This window comes from Protopterus annectens, chromosome 4.part0 (genome assembly GCF_019279795.1).
Source record: "Protopterus annectens isolate FY-2018-M chromosome 4.part0, PAN1.0, whole genome shotgun sequence".
In the NCBI taxonomy this organism is placed as follows: domain Eukaryota; kingdom Metazoa; phylum Chordata; order Ceratodontiformes; family Protopteridae; genus Protopterus; species Protopterus annectens.
In genome coordinates, this window is record NC_056733.1 from 1,049,720,644 (window position 1) to 1,049,728,143 (window position 7,500).

Here is a 7,500-nt window from a genome sequence, read left to right on the forward strand (position 1 = left end):
TCGAAGGCCTTTGCCAGGTCGAGGTAGGCTGTATGGACTGCCTTTCCCTCATCAATGGCCTTGGTGACTGTCTCGAAAAAGTCAACCAAGTTTAAGAGGCAGGATCTGCCTTTGACAAAGCCAAACTGGGTTGGATCCAAAGTCTGCAAGTTCCCTATGTCTTTATTTATGAGTTCCATTATGATCCTCTCCATGGCTTTGCAGATAAGGCTTGTCAAGCTAATGGGCGGTAATTTCCAGGGTCTGTGGAGGCACCGCCCTTATGAAGTGGGACCACAGTCACCGTCGCCACTCCTTGGAGTGCGTATCCTGAGGTGAGGCTAAGATTAAACAGCTGTCCTAACTGTGGGTTTAATTCCTCGTTGAGTTCATGAAGCACACAGCCGGGGACACCATCCGGTCCCATGGATGCTGTGTTTTTGCCTTAGTGAGGGCAGTTCTCACCTGGGCGTTGGAGATGTTTGGCGGGCTACAATCCTCGGCAATAGATATGTCTCCTTTTGGGGATGGGGGAGAAGTTTGCACTGAACCTGTCAGCCAGTATGTTAGCAATGTGTGTAGGTTCAGTAATTTTCACATCATTTTGAACTAATTCTGAGCATATCTGGGAGTTTCCTCCTAGGTTTCTAACATAGCTAAAGAAGGCCTTATGATTGTCTTTAGAGTCCTTGGCGATTTTTCTCTCAAAATTTGCCTTGGATGATTTTATGAGAGCTCTTAGTTTTTACTTATAATGATCAAAGGTGTCTTACCTTTCAAGGATTTTGCTCTATCTTGTAGTAGCTTCCTCCTTTTGTTGTAGAGCTTGTTTATGGCTAGGGTCCACCAGACTGGACGCTTGCCTTTGGTACAGAGAGTCTTAGTTTTGTTTGGGATTGCCTGATCCATGCAGTCCTGTAGGTGCTGGTAGAAGGCATTTGTAAGTGATTCAGCGGTTTGAGTAATGTTTACCACTGGCTCAGGGGCCTTAAAGGAGACCACACTAGTTTTTAGAAGTGTGAAATCGGCTTTTGAGAAGTTTTTCACTGTGGTCTTTTTTGTTTCAGGTGGGGGCGGGATGAGGACCTCCAGCGAGATTAGTTTATGATCTGATCTCACCAGTGAGGGGTATACTTCGGTGTTGAACATTTTGATCCCATGTTCGTGATGATGAGATCAAGTATGTTTTCTCCTCTTGTGGGGATGGTGACTAGTTGTTCCATGGCATTTGAGTTTATGAACTCCAGGAATCTTTGGGTTAGAGTGTTCGGGCTTGAGTAGTGTTCCCAGTCTATATTAGGGTAGTTGAAGTCACCTAGTATGATGGTGTTTGGAGATACATTTATCCCCTCCAATGTTTTCAGGAAGGCCATGTGAGTTTCCTGAGTTTGAGAGGGTGGCCTGTAACATGCTACAAATTGCAGAGCAGTCGTGCCTATGGTTAATTGCACCTGGATGGTCTCCGATGCATCGTGCGTTGCCACCAACCTTGAGGTGTGGGTGTCCTTTATGAATATGGACACCCCTCCTTTCTTGGTGTTGTCCGGATTTTGGGGCGGAACGCATGATATGAGGTGAAACCTGTTAGTGCTGGGGTGCTCTCAGGAGCCTTGAACCAGGTTTCTGTCACAGCACAGACATCGATGTTCTCCATATTGAGAAGGGCCTCGAGTGCGTGCATCTTGAGATTGAGACTTCTGGCATTGAGCAGCATTACCCTTAGTTTTTTCCTTTTTGGTGTTCTAGGGTGGTAGGTTTAGAATTTGAGCCTTGCCTAAAAAGGCACTATGGGGTGGCAAGAGCCTTTGCCAATATCCGGAAGCCCAGGGTGACAGGTGCAAGCCGTCCCTTGCGAAGCAGCGTGGCTTGTCCAGCATGTCATCCCAGGCAGACAGACATTGGATCCCCTTTGAATGACACCAGAATTTAAGCCAATTATTAAAGCTGATCATCTTATCACTGTATTGTGGCATCATTCTAGGTGAAGGTAGGATACTGCTCAAGGTCAGGGTCATACCTGCCTGGGCTACATAATCAGAGAGCTCCTCGATGTCCCTTTTCATGTAGTCCAAGGAGGTGCGTCTCAGGTCGTTGACACCAGCGTGGACAATGACTGAGTCGTACTTGTACCTGCTGTTGAGAGACCTGAGTGCTTGCGTTATGTGGCGGATTCTAGCGCCCGACAGGCAGCTTACTGTGACCTTCTCCTTACTCAGTCTGGTGAGTGGGGCGTCAGTGTGTCTGACTATGGAATCACCAATGACAAGTGTGTCTGGCATTTTGTTTGGCCTTAAGGGCTGTGGCTGTTTGACACTCTGACTGTGTGGTCTATGTGTTGCATGTGTTGGGTCGTGAGGTGGTAGTTGTTTGGGTGTCTGCTTTGGTGGCCTCTGCTGTTTTGGTAAATTTTTGATCAGAGCCTCGAGTATGTCTTTGTGTGAGTATGTGTATGATTTGAAGTTGTGATGGTGCCATGTGTGACTGGGTATGTATTGTGTGTGGTTACCTTCTCCTCCTGTCTGGTCTTGCCAGTCCTATGTTGAGAGAGCTCAGCCTCCAGTTTGGCCGTATAGTTGCATCTCTCGCATGTATTTGTGTTTTGTGGGAGAAGGAGAGGATTGTCTGTGTACATAAGGCAATTGTAACATTGCCTCAATATTCCCAGGTTCACCAGTTGAGCTGGAGAGGACACTAGCAACTGATCCCTCGACATACTAGAAGTAGTAGATAAAGAGACTTTCAAAGGACTCCGGGGGAAGTGGGTTTTAGGCTGGTGGGGTACTATCTATAATAAGAGTGCTTTATCAAGGTGCAAGTACTGTAGGAGTATGTGCTCATGTACCTAACTAGGCATATCCATCAATTGGAACGTTCACAGAGGTTCCTTACTAAAAAAATACAGGGCTTAAGTAAAATGTCCTATACAGACTGCCTGAAGGCCCTTTCCCTGTATTCTGTCTACTACAGGCTTTTGAGGCAAGATCTATGCCTGGCATACAGGGCATTGTCAGACCCCACTCTGATGGATCTCCTGCATATCTGCAAACCAAACAGCACCAGAATTACCCATTCTAAAAACTTACACCTTGCCTGTGATATAAATAGGACCTGCTGGAGACATAGGTGTGTATCCCAGATACTACCATGTTTATGGAATAGGCTCCACATCCATGGAATGCAAAGTTCCTCCCTAATCCAATTCAAGTGCACCTATGTCTCTAATGGACACAGGTAACCTGTAATTGGTTCATCTCACAGGACCATGCTTAAACTTATCAAGGGTCTCAAAACTTGTCAGAGATTTGGGATGCATGGCTAGGCTTAAAAAGGCCCTTTGTGGTCATTAGCCTAGTAAACACCTATGAACTTATGGACCTATATACTATATACTATATATATATATATATATATATATATATATATATATATATATATATATATATGTGAATATAGTGCAGGTAAATCCCGAAAATAAAACATTGAAATGAAAGGCTAGAGTCATACGGACCATTTGGGACATGCATTTGGTAGAACAGTAAGGATAGTATTTTTTCCTCCTCACACAATTTCTGCTTAAATGTTTGAGATTATTTTTCTTTATACAGAATTTTTCAAATACATGAGTTATTCCTGACAACTTTATAAAATTTGCCAAACAGTATAAACATCAGTATTTGTTTTTCTCTTTTTATACAACAGACACCCTAGAACTGTTTCATGGGACAGATGATAAGAGGTGGGATGTGATAGGATGCAGCAGCATAACATTTTTTTGGTCTTGTATAACACTGGAATGTTTTGAGACCAGTTACATGAACAGAGGATAGAAAATAGACTTACTAGGAATAAGAGTCCGGCATGCTGGTATATATGCACTGGGACTGATTACCAGATGGAATTAATTTACACGACAAGGCTGATTATTGGACTTTGTTTAGTGTAACCCATCATAAATGGCTTAGTGTTAATCTGTTGTCATCCAACCTTCCATCCACGTCCTCTTTTTAATGGAGTCAAGGTATCATTTTAACATCTAAAGTCAATGTTTGTACCACCAAGTTCTCATCCATATATTCAGATAAAAGATTTATGTCACACTTTACAATAGGGAGCTTGATTTCTTGACAACAGTTTGTCTACATTATTTTTGTCTAATTTTAAATGATTACCAGAGCAGGATGAACTGTTTAATTTTGTTCTCTTGTAGGTTGTACATGTTTTTAAAATAGTGTTACTTAGTACAGCAATAAAACCCCTTAACACATCTATAAATATAGTATATATTTCACTAGTCTTTTGCATTTTGCTTTGCTAAGGAATAACATCTATATGCCCTCTTCATGAATAGTATGCATTTATTTTTCTTCTCTCCTCTTTTTTTGCTGCAATGTATTATACTTCATATGTAGTTGGGGATGTATGAACAGCTCTGCAATACTACATGCAGACAAGTGAGTCATACAGGAAAACAGCACAACTATTTTTTCATGCAGACAACGAATGCAATAAAATTCCAGTGTTCCCATATGGTCTTGCTTCAGATTTTTCTTACACATGCTGTGAAATTCGAGGGCTTTTTTTTTCTAAAATATGATTGTCAATTTTTAAGTGCATGTTTTTTTGTACCTGTCCAACTTATGTGTTTTAAAACAGAGTTAGAGAGAAAGAGAGACAGAGTGCAAAAGGAAGAACCCTGGCAAACTAGCAAATTTAAATCTCTTCAAATTATGTTGAGCATCATAGTTATAAGACTGTTAAAATGTATTTCCTAAAATCCTGCTTGTAAGGTTTCCTGCCATAACATGCAGTTTAGACACATAGAAAGTTGAAGAGGGATGCCATAACTACTGCAAAAAATATTCCTAGATGGAATTTCACATTGATTTGGGAATTGTTCATAAGGCTGTATATATGTAATTATAGCTCTTTTTTTACCATCATATAGTCAAAATGCTAGCAACAGAATCTAGTTTCAGAGTAGTCATATATTCTGTGTCTATAATGTCTGAAAGCTGTTACAGTTTCAATGAAAAGTAAGTGAGTTTATAAGTAAATACTGACATAAGAGCTCCAGTGTATAGGACATCAGAATGACAAACAGGTCATTTCTAAATGACTGTGAATGAATATAGTCAGTCCCCAGGATTCAACAAACTTTGTGTAGACTTTGCACACAGCCTACATGGAGTTTACATGTTAGCGATGGTGTGCTGTATGCGGTAGCGTGAAATGCATATTAATGAGGTGTGGCACGCCTAAGCTAGGTTTCATGGCTAGCAACAGCGTTGCCGACCAGGAAACCATGTAAATGAATGTGGATATCAATTCCTTGTAGAGCAGAGCACCTACAGTCCGTGGATTTGCATTTAATGCCACAACAACCACCAAGGCTTCACAGATAGATGTGAATCTATTAGTTCAACATATCTCCACAAAGGCCAACATAATGCACTGATGTTTAACCAGAAGTAGGGACATAATTGCTATAGATGTCACATAGACATGGTAGAATGAAACACACACGTATCTCTTATCCAATTTGTGCAAGATATGGGGACAAAGGCATACATAATGGGGGACAAAGGCCCAGAAATAGGGACAGATATTTAATATTGCACTTCCAAACTTAGAAAGTTGATAGAATAAATAGGCTGTATATTAGCATGAACTGCTTGAAGAGCATGAAGTTTGAAACTAAAATGTCGGTCATCAGTTTCTGACTTCACTCCAGAATGACATGCCAGCGATTTGCCAGAAAACAAAAAAATAATGAGGAAAAGATCCCAAATATGAGATAAACTCTGGACATCCTGCACAAATCAGCACAGAGGATAGGCGTACACTCAAATGTATTTAATACTGAGTCACATCAATGCAGAGATCATCCCATTACAGGACAGCGTACCTACTGTGCAGAGTATTGTGATATCCCATTCCTAGCATTCTGTACTGAAGCTGTGTTAATGATCTAGGATGGTACATGGACTGCCATGTAAAATGATCACTGAGGGGAAGTGGGTTTATTGAATATGGAAGATGGTTGTAGCAGCAACAACAAACTCTTATCTATAGAGTACAGTACAGACTGTACATTAAAAATGTGTTGTCTGTGAGTGTCACACAAGGTGACATAATGGAGAGAATGTCTGTGTGAGATAAGCATCCTTATAAGAATAAAGCAGAGGATATCTATCACGGATGTGAGATACAATTGGGGTAGGGTGCATATTGAGAAGCTGTGCAAAATGATACACCTGTATATGAGTGCACCCTCAGCAGAGATCTCCAGCAAGGTGTACACAGGTAAAAGTTCATGGAAAACATTACAATAACCAACCACAATCATGGGCAATATCAGAAAAATACCACCACTAATCCCATGCCTCTGACATAACATATGTGATGTATAGTGATAAGAGATGAGTCTGCACACACACACACACACACACACACACACACACACACACACACACACACACACACACACACACGCACACACTCACACTTAAACAACTATTATGATGCATTCACACTCTATGAGGGTAACCATGCACACTGTCTTGGCACTGTAACATCTACTGGAGGTGTTAGGAATGACACTGCTATACCTGTACATGACAGTATGGGCAATACAGTCTAGTTGCCTTGTGTGCATGGCATATATATATATATATATATATATATATATATATATATATATATATATATATATATATTATATATATATGGCACAAGACACTGTCACAGAAGAGATGCATACCATTAATGTTGTCAGACACCTATATATGTAGTGTGTGCATAAGCAGAACAGGTAGCACACATGCATCTGGTGTAAAACCTTGATTGGTGTTCTGCGCCATCAGACAGTCATGTATATTCCACAGAAAGAATACCTAGGTATGGCCAATAAGGTGTGTGACAGCACACTGTGGCAAAGGTGGTCCACTTCAGTTACACATCGCTGGAAGATGTTTAGTGAAGTACATGAAGAAGGGTGCATTGTACTCGGTTATTGGTGTGATGAAGTCTGGGAACCATGAAGATATTATGGCCTCTGATGTGCATGCCCTTCATATACCCAGTAGTTGTGTTACATTTGAGGGAGTAGTCAGCACCGTGACCACATACTGGTGGATATACCACTTACCCTCTATCCCAGGACACAGGTTACATACCTATAGGTCTGATTATAGGGTGTGATGTCCACATTATACTTTGGTGGTGGGTCTGTTTCCTGTTTCAACAAATCTCTCCATGTTTCTTGTCAATGCAGGTGTTGTCATGGCTGTGGCAGTTGGAGTCAATGATTTCCCACAAGCTGTAGTCCTTCAAGCAGCTGCTTGGACACAGCATGTCTATGTCATCTGTGATGTCCATCACTTAACTACTGGTCAGGAAAGGGCTTAGCAGACACCCCTGATGTACTGACCTGATTACTGAACCTGAGCTATACGTCACATCGCACATTTCAACATAGTGAGATGCCACGTATGTCAAACACTGGTCTACCCATTTAGTGAC